Source organism: Eschrichtius robustus, chromosome 10, assembly GCF_028021215.1.
Source record: "Eschrichtius robustus isolate mEscRob2 chromosome 10, mEscRob2.pri, whole genome shotgun sequence".
NCBI lineage: Eukaryota > Metazoa > Chordata > Mammalia > Artiodactyla > Eschrichtiidae > Eschrichtius > Eschrichtius robustus.
Genome location: NC_090833.1, coordinates 55,619,670 through 55,632,846, shown reverse-complemented (window position 1 = coordinate 55,632,846; position 13,177 = coordinate 55,619,670). Strand labels below are relative to the sequence as shown.

The following is a 13,177-nucleotide window of genomic DNA, read 5'->3' as shown; positions in this document are numbered from 1 at the left end:
ATTACTGCACTTTTTTCCTGCTTCTAATCACCTTTCCCCATGCCTCAGACCACCGTTCTCCTTTATTCCATAAATATCCCAAGCCCTTCACCTTCGGGAAGGCAGATTTGACATTTGTTCTCCAGTCTCCTCACTTGGCTGCCCCATGAGTAAACATTTTCTCTGCTACAAACCTCAGCAACTCAGCATGTGACTTCCTGCACAGGAACCTGGTTCGGTAACACAAGAAGCAGAGTCTATTCCCCACCCCCACCTCACCATGTTCACTGGAATACTCACTTTTAAACCCTGACTCACCAGGTAAGAAAGCCAACTACCCTGAGGCCCCGATATTTTAAGGAAGTCCAAGCCACATGTACATGTTCCAGTTAAGAGCCCCAGCTGAGATCTCAGTCAACAGCCAGTGTCAATTACCAGTCATGTGAGTGAAGACACCTCCAGATGATTCTAGCCCTCTACCTTCAAATTACCCCCAGCCAGCAACTCTTCCCAACTGAGGTCCTAGACACTGTAGAGTAGAAACAAGTCATCTCTTGTGTGCCCTATCTGAAGTACTGACTCGTAATATGAGTCTAATAAAGTAGTTATTTTTCATCACTAAGTTTTGGGGTGGTTTTGTCACAAAGTAATAGCAACTAAAATACATACTAATGGAAATGATCCAGTAGAGGGAAAAATTGAGAATGCAAGAAAAGGAGAGAGAAATACAGTGCTAAAGTCCTTGAAGGCAAAAGGGGATGGTTTCCTCTACACAAATAGATGAAGAAGCCTTACATGGGACACTGAATAGTACATACATTGTAAAGGAGGGAAGGGCAGAGTACAAGTACAGATACAGAATTGGAGGAAAGGGGCCTATTGATGGTGGATTGTGTTATTTACACATATGGCGGTAAGTACCAGAAGACACTGTTTTAAGATTTGAAAGTGGTTTCCTGGAGAACAAGAATCAGAGATGGGGGGGAGGGGGGTAGAGGCAAGGGGCTGCTGTTTTTTGTTATAAACATTTAAGCCATTTACTTCTTAAACTTTATACACACTTTACCATGTGATTTCACCTTTTTAAAGTAAACAGTTTTTAAAAAAATTTAGCTCACTCCTTCATTTTCCAAATGAGGAAAAAACAAGACTCACTGATTATGTGACTTGCTAAAAATCACACACCAAATTGACAGCAGTCAGTCCTTGATCCCCTGATTTCCAAAACAGTGTACTTCTTCACATCACACTACCTTTTATATTATAAAAATATTACCTAGTGGCATATTTCAAAATCAGAATTTATTAAAATAACCTAGTAAGCAATAATGAATGCCCTATTCTCAAGGACTGATACCAAAAAAGGCAGAAGAGTGTCCTTGGGAAGATCAAAATACTCATTCAAGCAGAACAAATAGCCCATGGACTATCTCTACCTCATTCACCTTTAGAGTAGCTATACTGTACAGGCTTCAAAAACAGATAACACTTCCTTTGTCCTTTCCAATTCTCCTAATCTGAATACTCTTAATTATGCTACCTTCGGTTTTATAGGTTATCTACCAAGAATTTCTCTTTCCTTTTAGCAATTAATACCTTATCATTTTATTCAGATCTCACCAGTACAACTGCACCTAGAGGTCATTTGTCTAAACTGACAGACCAATGAATGTCTAATGCTAACCACTGAATGTCTACTCATTCAAATAATATAAATGCAGGGCTAATGCCCATAAGGAACATGGGCCCTTGTGTAGTGTGATATGAGAGGACACAGATGAATGACAATCATTCTGTCAAAAAATACCTCCTAGTCTTTATTGTGTCTAAAATTCTCATCATTAGTCCCAGGGATGGACAGCTTTGAATAGACGTCTCCACTGATCAACCAAAAGTCAAATTTAACGGTTTTTTGTTATATTAGAGAGAACAAAATATTTGCAATGGTTATTTCTGCATGGGGAAACCATAAGCAATTTTCTTCCTTCTTCTCCTTTTCTAGGTATTATATTAGGAAAAACAGCAAGTACACATTTTTAAGACCTTTTTCTTTTTTTTTTTTAAGTTAATTAATTTATTTAGTTTTGGCTGCATTGCGTGTTCGTTGCTGTGCGCGGGCTTTCTCTAGTTGTGGTGAGAGGGGGCTACTCTTCGCTGAGGTGTGCAGGCTTCTCACTGCGGTGGCTTCTCTTGTTCCGGAGCGCGGGCTCTAGGTGCACGGGCTTCAGTAACTGTGGCACGTGGGCTCACTAGTTGTGGCTCGAGGGTTCTAGACGCACACTCAGTAGTTGTAGCGCATGGGCTTAGTTGCTCCGTGGCACGTGGGATCTTCCCGGACCAGGGCTCGAACCCGTGTCCCCTGCATTGGCAGGCGGATTCTTAACCACTGCGCCACCAGGGAAGTCCCAAGACCTTTTAAAATTCTGATTCTTCTCACTTCTTGGCAGTGATCAACAATGGTAAACTTGTTAATCAATCCCACCTTCTTAACCTACCCACCCACCTGCCTCTCATACTGCCTGCTCCATCTTTGTCGCCTTTGCCAATTCCTCTTCTTTCACCCATTCTCTAATTATGTGCAGTTCCCAAGGCTCAATCTCAGATGCACTGCTCTTCTCTCTAAGCACAATTCCAGTCTTAAATTTCTATACTAAGTTCTAGTCACATTGTCCCACTGTCTGGCTATCTATTTTCACTTACTTACCCCACTGTCACCTCAAACTCAACATATCCAAAATATAAGCCCAGTTGTCTGTATCCTGTCAACCAGCTACTAATACCTCATACCTATTTCTGTCAGTACTGTCATTAATGAAACCCTAGTTCTTTTTTTATCACCAACTAGGTGAGTAACTTTGGCCACATTTTTAAACCTCTCTGGGTTTCCTAATGCACATGTTCTCAGATATCTTAAGAGTTTCAACACTCTTTGATTTCCTCTGTCACTGAGGATCAAAACTTCAGTCATCTTTGATTACTCCTCTCCCTCCCCCCACTACATCCTCCTTTCTTATTCAGTCCAGAATTAAGCCTTGTGTGACATCTCTCCAGTCTTATTTTCACTAAATCCAAACCCTCATTACCTCAGGCCCAGATTATTTTCCTAGCTTTATCACTTCTCTTTTCAACTCATACTCTACCCAGTGCTGGTGCCACTGTGATTTTCTTAAAATACTTGTTTTAAGCAAGTTCCTTCTCAATCCGAAACTTTTAAAGCTTGTCTATTACCTATGAAGCAAAGTGTTGATACATTCTTCTCGTCCTAGCACTTAAAACCATCCATAATCTAATTCCAATCCACATTTTCAACCTGATTTCTTACTACTCTCCCACGCAAACCTTCATCTCAGTCAAGTTGTTGTGTACTGTTCTCTGACCCTGTCCTGCTTATTTTGCCTTTGTTTACCTCCTATACAAGTTCCTTCCTCTTATGTAAAATCAAATTCTGCCCAGTTTTGATTCTACCTCTCCTCTGGAGCCTTGTCTGCTCACTTCAACTCTATGTGGTATCAGATATCTATAACTTTTATTATTTACCTATCTCCCCTATTACATTTTAAATCCTCAAGGAAAGGAACCTACATTTTTTGCATCTCTTTTGGATATAGCAAAGTACCTTTACATTGGAGGTATGAATAAATATTTGTCTGGTGACTGCCTGAAATTCCTTTTTAATGCACAGCATTTACTGAATGTTCCCATGTTCTCAGCACTGTGTCTCCGTGTGTGTGTTTAAGCTAGGTACTATTCCTCAAAGCATACACAATCAACTTGAAAAGATATGGTTAACACTAGAAAAATAACTATCAAACAACCAAAGCATGGTATACAATTAAACTATGTCACAATATTCTAAGACTAAAAGAACTATAGAGCTATAGAGAGGAAAAAAGCAAAATTTAGTGAGAAACAGTTTCACAAATGAGGTGGAACTTTTAACTAAGTATAGTAGTAGTAATAGTAGTAATAACAGCAGTGAAATAAATTTTTATAATAATAATAGCTTATTATATTAGGAGCATCATATAATATGATAATAGTTTATTATTAAAGGAGCTTATTTTATATCCAGGAGCACTTAACGTGCCAGGCTCTAGTCTTTTTTTTAAATATTCTTTGATGTGGACCATTTTTAAAGTCTTTATTGAATTTGTTACAATATTGCTTCCGTTTTTATGTTTTTGGTTTTTTGGCTGTGAGGCACGTGGGATCTTAGCTCCCCGACCGGGGAATGAACCCGTACCCCCTGCACTGGAAAGCAAAGTCTTAACCACTGGACCACCAGGGAAGTCCCTGCCAGGCCCTGGTCTTGAGGGCTTTTCACACATTAAGTCACTTAATTCTCACTACAAGCTTACAGAAAAAGTACTACAATTCTCAATTTTCAGCTGAGGAGATTGAGGCCCTGCTCAGTTGTTCCACACCTAGTGAGCAGTGCAGTAGTGTGTAGAATTGGACTTAGTGGAAGAGGATGGAAAACATGTGTGAAAATTAAAACATAGAATAAGCATAGCTGTTATTAGAAAGTATGGGAAGCAGCTTGCAATACTAGAGCAGAGAATGCTTGTTGAGGGTCCTTAGACAAAAGACTGAGTAAAAAGGGCAGGGACTTATGAAAGAATATCTTGAAAGCCAGGAAACGGAAGTTAAACTTAATAAGTGTAAAGTGGGAAGCCACTGAAGATTTGGGGGCAAGAGAATGCCACAATGAGGAGAATTAGAGTGACATTTATACTGAGGATAAATAGAAGGAAGAGATACTGGATTCTAAGAGGTTGATATGACTTTCAATATTCCAGGCTGAGGATAATATTCCAGGCTGAGTCCTGGGATTCAGGTGGTAAAAGTGGGGGAAGCAGAGATATGAATGACAAAAGAAATATGAATAGGACATGTTGAATGGATTAATATATGAGGTAAATGAAAGAGGTAGTTTAAAGATGACATCTAATTTAAAGCCTATATGGCTGGGAGAGAAGGAAATTACAAAGGGGTATAAAAAGATGATTTTCATTTAAGGTATGTTAAGTTTAAGGAGATGGTCAAAAATACTAGTAGAAAAACAGTACTGGAAAAACCAGAAGGTAACTAGAATGACAATCAATAGGATTAGTCTAAAACGAAAGAGCTAGACAGAAGCTATAAAGATATTAAATAGGAGAGTAAATATACTAAGCTATGATCAGCTAGTACTGGCTTTGTATCAATAATTGTATCAATAATTTTGGTGGGGAGGAGAATCAATTAGTGACCAACATTAAAAAGTGCAGTTTTCCCATTTAAAAAAATTTATCAGAAAAGCCAACCAAAAGCTAAGGCAAAGGTTCCCAAACTTTCTCCATTTAGGAAATCCTTAGTCTTAGTAATTTTTTCATAGCACCCGTAGGCCAAAAGAAATACTTAAGTAGGAGGGTTCAAACCACTTAAGTGTTAATGTCCTTATAACTTAGTGCTTGTTGGGCACTGTACAAATTCTCAAACCTGGAATCAAATTGGACAACATGACACTCTAGTATCCTGTTTCATACAGTAGTTGCGTTTTATCAGAGCAACCTCTAAAAATACAGCTTTGCAAAAACATGACATTGTAGAAAGGAATGTGTCACTCTAATGTTGAAACTGTGAACTACCTCAAACTATCAGTTCATGCTTGAGTTCAGTGGCACTCTGGGCCACCTCAGCACACAGTTTGGGAAACTGGGAGCAAAGGGAAGGGGCCTAAAAAAAGAGAAGAATAAAAAGTAATGGGAGAGGAGCAAAAGAAAGTTCTTATTAGCATGGTTAACCACAAGAGGGCAGCACAACAGTTGGTAGGGGCCGCACAAATGTGGGGGGGAGTGGGGGTGGGGAGAGATGATAAGGGTCAAACCTTTCCACAAAAAGGCTCTAAGACCCCTTTACCAGTTCAAGACATAATAGTCCTTTTTCTCCTTATACTAAAGAGGAAGAAACAGTGGTCACTGGCAGATCACCTTATGCAGTCATTGTGCCCTTCTCTGAATATCCTTTGCCTGCCCAGCCATGACTTTCACAGTAGCCAAGCAATGTACTACTCTGCATGCATAATCTTATTCAATCCTCACAACCATCTTATAAAAAAGTGAGACTCAAAGAGATTTTAAATAATACCACTATTAAGTGGCAGGAACACCAGAATTCAAACCCAGATCTGACCCCAAAGCCAATGTCCTTCCCTATTCTGCCTCAAAAGCATCTCACCTTTCAGCAATAACCAGGTGAAGTAGAGAAAAGATCATGTTCCCATCCTATACCTGAGACACCTGTCTTAAATCACTAGGAAAAACCAGTAAATGAAACAGACTATTCCTTAACAGGTCCCTAAAACATGCTAAATAACTCCAAACACAGGACACTCAGAGCCAAAACAAGCATTATATGCTTAACTAGTCAGCAAGTACTGTAGCTTTCCTGTACAGGTAAATACTTGTTAAGGCAAATGTTGGACACATCTGCTTTGCAGATGTATTACACACTAAAAGATATGTGCACATACAAGCAAGTGATTCTCATACAAGCGATTCTCATACCTAAAGTGGTAAAAGGTGAAGGGGGTAGGGAAAGGGAGGCCAAAGATTGATTATTCATCTTCATATCTGTTGGGTGTTATATCAGAATATCTGCAGTAGCCCAATAACTCACTTGTACAAACCTATTATGAAACCAAAAGCAATCGTCATCGCTCTTATTCCCACTTGTAGTTTCCTTCTCCACATTTTTCCTCCCCTCTGTGACATACTCAGCTGCCTCTATCCTTTCATTCAGAGAAAAGGAGTTTCTCCTGACAGATTAATAACCACCGGAAAGCAACATGGGTAAATTCAACAGACACAGCAAACTTAAGCAGATAAAACCATTCACGAAGCATTCAGTGTGGTAGCAGAAACCCCAGCAAGAGCAGCTAACGTGTCCTCTCAATACGTATCTCTTATTACTTGAAAATGTTCCTCGTTCAAAGATTAACAATCTTTGGCTGCTTGAGGAGAAAGGGTAACGGACAACGTTTTCTCTGCAAAGAAAGACAATGTACAATCAGCAGAGAAACAAACAATTAACGTTTCTCAAAGGATCCAAGAGCAACAATAACCCCCAAAATTACCCTCCCAGAGCAATATTCAAAGTTCAGTACTGCCATTTTCAAAGGGGTAAGCAACAATGAGCCCTGCCTGTCGACACACGCTTCCAACCTTCCTATGCACAACAGCTCGAGACACCCTCGTCTTTACTGCAGCGAAGAAAGGCAGCAGCCAGGATCGCATACCCACCTTCGCGGGAAGGGGAGGAAGGGCCTCTTCTGCAGAAGAGAAACAGATCACATCTTGTTGCCTTGCCTGCTTCCGAAACCTTAAAAAAAAAAAAAAAAAGGCAGCAGTTACTACCGTTGAAATCCAGGGGAAATAGATGCTCTTTTCTAGGCTGTTCACATGTCTAGAAAATTTTAAAGAGGGATAAGTAAAGGGGGAGGGGGAATATCAGACACATAAGGATGCAAATATCAACGCAAGACACTCCGTTGTAGGTTCCCTTTTAAAGAGGAGGATTTTCTTGCCGAGAAGTTTACTGCCACTAGCGAGGGGAAAGCGGGGATCAGGAGGTGGGAGGGAGGGTGAAGAGAGAACTGCTGCCCTCCACCAGGAGCCCAGGCAGCAATAACACCCACCCGCTGCACGGATCAGGCGACGAGGACGCGGCCCGAGGCCGCAGGAACTGCTCCTACCCGGCGCCTCCGCCCGGCCACGATCTTCGAAGCCCCTGGAGCGGGCAAGCGTCCGAGCGACCGCCAGGCTGGGCCCTCGGGGGCCCTCCCGTGCGGGTCCTGCTCCCACTCACATCCCTCGGCGGCGAGGACCGGGCCTCTCCCTGCGCGGCGATAGCAGCCCTCCGCCCCGACGCGCGCCGCAAGTCCGGGCCCCGGGGCCGAGTGGCCGAGGCGGCGGCACGAACTGACGAGCGAGCCGGGAGCCGGCCCAGCCTCTCAGCGCCCAGGGAGGCCGTTAGCGGAGGCCGCTGCTTGCCCCCTTCTGCTCCTCTTCCTCTCTCCTTCCTGCAGCCCACACCACTCCCACTTAGGGCAGCCGGGAAGCCCGTCACAGTCGTCGTCTCCAACCTCTCCCGAGCCACACCGTCTTCTCAGCGCCGCAGGCGACACTGTCTGGGACGTCCTATTTACTTCCGACTCAGCCTCCCAGTTGGCCTCGGGTCCGGCAGCCGGTTCACGGCTGGCTGAGGCCGCCTCGGAGCGGGGCGGGGGCGGGCGCCTGGCGTGCGCCCCCGGACTGCGCGTGCGCGCGTGTGCCGCTCCACCCAGGCCGCGCTTTCCTCGGCGCGCGCCGAGGGGCTGACGGGGACTGACTACGCAGGAGCGTGGCTTCTCGGGAAACCGGCGAGCGTGCGCGGAGATTCCCGCGGTGGCCCCTGGGCGTGAGCGGGTGGGGGGACTTGAGCTGGGCTGGGCCCTCCGCAGATGGCCGTGTGCGTGGCCGCCGCCCGCCGTGGAGGCGGCTGGGAATGAGTTAGCCACGCCGGGAAGGCGCCCCTGGCGCACAACCTGGCACCGCAAAGAGACTTCCCCCTCCCGCGCACTGTTGTCTTTTTCTGCTTTTGCTCCCACGTTCGGGGTGCAGCAAACCTGCCCCTCCACAGTCCAGGCCGCTAGGCCGAGAAAAGTAGCGCCGAGGGTTGGGGCAACGCGTTCATACGCACCGTTTCGCGCCAATGCAATTCCGTGCGCCTGATTCTAATCAGTCACCTCTTCTGGAAAGGGGTGAGGGTGGGATGAGGTGCCCAGATGCCTGTGGAATGGCGGCAAGGCCTGGCAAAGGAGGAGAAACAACTTCCACCATCCCAAAGAGCCTCATTCATTCATTCAACAAATATTTACAGAGCACCTACTGTGTGCCAGGCTGTAGGACCCCAAGGATGCTATGTGAACACAACCCACATACTCTTTGCCCCACTGGAGCTTGTATTCTGATAACGCGACAAAAATGCTTTTAATTTATCCGTATAATGTGCCAGAGTATAACTGCCGCTAGGAAAAGTAAAGGAGCAGGAAGTGAGGAGGCAGTGTGCTATTTTAGTTATAGTGGCCAGGAAAGACCTCCCAGAGAAACTAACGTTTAAGCAGAGATCTGAAGGATGAGAATGAGCTAGTCCTGTGGCTATCTGGGAAAAGAGTTTCATGCAGAAACACTAGCAAAGGCAAAGACCCTGAGAAGGGAAGGTGCTTGGCAAGTTCAAAGGACCGGGAAAGAGGTCACTGTGGCTGGAGGACAGTGAAGGAAGGGGCAGTGGTAAGAGGTGAGGCCGAAGAAGTAGCCTGTGACCCAGCTGTGTAGGGCCTTTTTCACTCATCATCAGCCTTCTTTCTGTCAATCTGAAAAAAAACACATGCATTTATAGCCCCTGTTTCCCCATACAAATGATGCTGCGATTCAGGTCAAGCTTGTATTTAATGGTTTCTTTAAATAAACCTCACCAAAGCAACTCCTGCATTTCTTCTTACATAAGACCCATTGCAAAAGGTCTTTGAGCAAATGATAGCAGGATAGGAAATGACTTGAATTCACACTGACTTCTTTAAAGTAAGTAGTGAACTAGAGCCCTGTTTTCTCCTAAGAAGGGATTTACAGGGGAACTGCATTCCTATGGCTACTGTCTGACAAGCAAAATATGCTGGAGAGTTCTTGGTTGTTGTTGTTGTCGTTGTTTAATTTCTAAAAAGAAATTAGAAATAGGAGTTGTGACTCAACAGCAAATCTAAAATCTGCTTAGAATGTTAAGGTTGAAATTACAAGCAGCAACCACCATGAAAGTTCCCTTTTCCTGCAAACAAAAACTGTTAACTGGAGTAGAAACCAGAACACAGACCCACATAAAGAACATAAAGTGCTGAAGGTGGCCTTAATGTTAGGGTTAAAATGAAAAGCGTCTGAACTGTGGAAATGGAAGCATTCTCTTTGGGAGGGGTGGGGGGCAAAAGCCTGTTTAAGAACTCTAAACAGTACAGATACATTCATTGTAGTAAATGATGTTTCTATATTTTGCAATGATGTGTTTATTCAACCATGCATGGTATCTGTTACTCCACTGCCTTTTTGCAGGGAAAGGGCATTTGGCACTAGTAAATATTGAGGTTTTCTTGTGGGGGAAGGGATTCTTTTTTATAATAGTGGTTTGGATAGGGAAGACAGGGTGGGCAAGGGAAATATATTAATCATAGGCTTGTAGACGAGAAATCAATCTACCCATACAGAGAGATAAGGTGACTTGCTTAGTGTCATTCTACTAGTGAAAGCCTCTCTCCTTACCAAAAATACTATGATTTTAAGCCAATATTACCCTGGAATGTTTAGCTCTTTTCACTCTGCAGAGAACTTTTAAACTCTTTATGTGATCCCTGGTAGTGACATAGCTAGAAATTTGCTCCCAGGGCGAATGTTTCAGAAAGTTTCCTCTATTCTTTGATAATGGTAAAAGAGGATTCCAAGACATTTGACCAAGTCTTTCAAGACGTTCTTTCACACAACATGGAGAAACAAGAAATGTGAGTTGGGTTGGATGATAACACATTTAGATTCAAAACTGATTGTATGGCCATATCTCGAAGTAAAAATTAGTAGCCAGTTGTCAAGTATGGGGTGTTGTGCCACAAGTTCTGTCATTCTACTGCAGTAGAATATGGTGGCAGTGGCTCCTGACTGCCATTCCCTAACCCACACCTGCAACAAGACTGACAGAATGTGTTAGATGGGGCTTTGGCATTCACTTCTTTTTAAAGTCCTTAAGTGGTTTCAGTGCAAAGGTTGGAAATCCATGGCTCAGCGTTTAGGAACTTAAGCTTGAGAGTCTGGCTGACCCAGGTTTGAATCACTGTTTTCACCAAGGAAGTATTTAAATTTTCTAAGCTTCCATTTCGTCATCAGTATAATGAGGATAAGAATATCTTCTTTGAAGAGCTGTTTTGAAGATTAGATGAAAAAGTATTTTTAAACCCTTAGCACAGTTACTAAATGCCTATTATGGTTGTGGTGGGGACAATTTATAGATATCCCCAAGCTGGGGGGTATAAGAAATATGCTGGATTTTCTCAGTAATCCTGAAGTATTTGTCACAGTTTATTGTGTGACACGGAACTGTGTGGGCAGGAATGATAAGGGCTGAGTTGTAACAGAGATAAACGCAAAGACCTGCATTTGTATTTTAAAAAAAAGCAAAACTATGCCATTAACTGATGAAATAATGAAAACATTCTCAAGAGGAGCATAAATGTGAGAGCAGAAAAAGATATAGGAAAGTCCTTCCCCTTGGAAGGGGAAACAGGCTCAAGCAAAAGATTGGGGATAGATTCACAAGTTAGTTTCCTTCCACGGTAGAGAAGATGTACTTTTCTGAAGGCATCAGCTATGGAGAGAAGCTAATTTATCCCAGGTCTAGTAATATAAACCGAAAGACAAAGTCAGGAGTGTGAATCAGGTAGACGGACAAGCAAGCAATGTTTTTTACTTTGAATCATCCAGATATTTTAGGACTATTCATTTCAAAGTTTGGTTGGATATGGCAAAAATTATTTTCAAAATTTCCTCTGCCTTTTATCATATCTATATCTCTACATCAATCCTTTCATTCTTCATTATAGTCCCAAAGAAAAAGGTGTTCCTGACAAGCAGGTCCCTCCTTCCCTTAAGATAACTGAATAAGTTTAATGTTGGTGCATAAAAACTAAAATAATTTCCCCATCTGTAAGCCAGGAATTAATAACCTCCTTCAGGTAAGGATGATTATTTGGCAAAATATGCAAAATGTCTATTATAATTATGCTGTACTTTACAAAAAAATTTAACTTAAAACATTTGAGGTATAGTACCAATTCACTAAAAATATTTTTCTTTATAAAAGGACCCATACCAAGATTCACTCTTCAAAATAGAAATTCCCCTTGCATAATTATTAGTGTACAGAGTGTTAATTCCTGAGTCCTTATTTAGATTAAGGATTCTGCCTTCTTTCTTTGAGAACTGTCCTCTTCACCCAGAGTAGTCAGCCTCTAGCCCCTGTGTTACGGTTTGTGACCCTGCTACCCACACCCCTTGATCGCACCATGAGTTGTCACCTGACTCAAGCTGAGCCATTCATGATCTCCCTCCTGATGAAGTTGGAACTGGGATTCAAAGACAGTTGCTCAGACTTTTTTGTTCTCTTAAAGTGAAGTTACCCATGCTCTAAAATTATGGCTGCCATTTGTATTCATGTACATGGAGTTGCACAGAAAGCTGACTTGCTTTGGGAGAAAAGAATTGACACAGACAGAAGAGAGAAAAACAAGAGTTCACCAAGAATGAATCCTCTTAGCTTTTCAGCTTCCTCTTCCTTATAAGGCCCAAAGAAACTTCCTGTATTTGGTATCTTGAAAATACTTCCTTATGACAAATTTCCCTTTTTAACTTGAACCCGATCTAGTAGCGTCAGAGTACTTGCAATGAAATAACCTGTAGCGAGACAGATATTATAGTACACTGATGAGAAGAAAGAAAAAGAAAAGAAAAAAATATTCTTCAAATTACAACAGGGAAAATGTATGTCTTTTTTTTTTGTAATATGAGCTCCTCTCATTTATTTTTTTGATTCAAAATTTTTGTAGATTATACTCCATTTAAAGTTATTATAAAACGTTGGCTATATTCCGTGTGCTGTACTGTATGTCTTTTAAAAATCCAATTTACCCACCAATTTTGGAATTCTATCTTCAATCATAAAGTCAAGCATAACTATACAAGCATTAGTCACAATCTAAGACATTACACAGAACCCATGGGTTAGCAGAAAATAAAGATACCTCCTCCTATAAAACATCACTCCTGTCACCACTGTTCAATTTTCTTTTCTAAATCGCTTCACTCTACTTTCTCTGTAACAATAATTTTGTGAGTTTTCTGGGCCATAGTTATAATAATTGCTGTGGTCACTCCACGCTATCTACACTACTGACCAAAGGAAAATCTGATTTGATATTAAAGCATCATAATGATGTGGTTAAATACTCTGAATTTCAGTGTTACCTGTGAAATACATAAATGGACCAGAAAATGCTGCATGACATAGTTCTCAATTTTAACTTCCACTCCTAACTGGTTACACACCTCCAGTGTCTATAATTTGTCCTTAACTAGACCTTTTTCCC

The 13,177-nt window shown here is 42.1% G+C and overlaps 1 protein-coding gene across 10 annotated transcripts in view; it reads right to left on the bottom strand.

Annotated features, from left to right (window-relative positions):
* The window catches only part of JAK2 (Janus kinase 2), a 245,921-nt gene that overhangs the window by 152,437 nt on the left and 80,307 nt on the right, over positions 1-13,177 (bottom strand). For 6 of the 10 annotated variants that reach the window (XM_068552633.1, XM_068552631.1, XM_068552632.1 and 3 more), the window contains one exon: positions 7,263-7,341. The gene's annotated coding sequence lies outside the window, so the exon portion shown is untranslated. Of the gene's footprint in view, positions 1-7,262; positions 7,342-7,657; positions 8,306-8,700; positions 8,810-13,177 lie in introns of those variants that run through there. The other 4 variants (XM_068552634.1, XM_068552637.1, XM_068552638.1 and 1 more) reach the window with 4 other exon arrangements.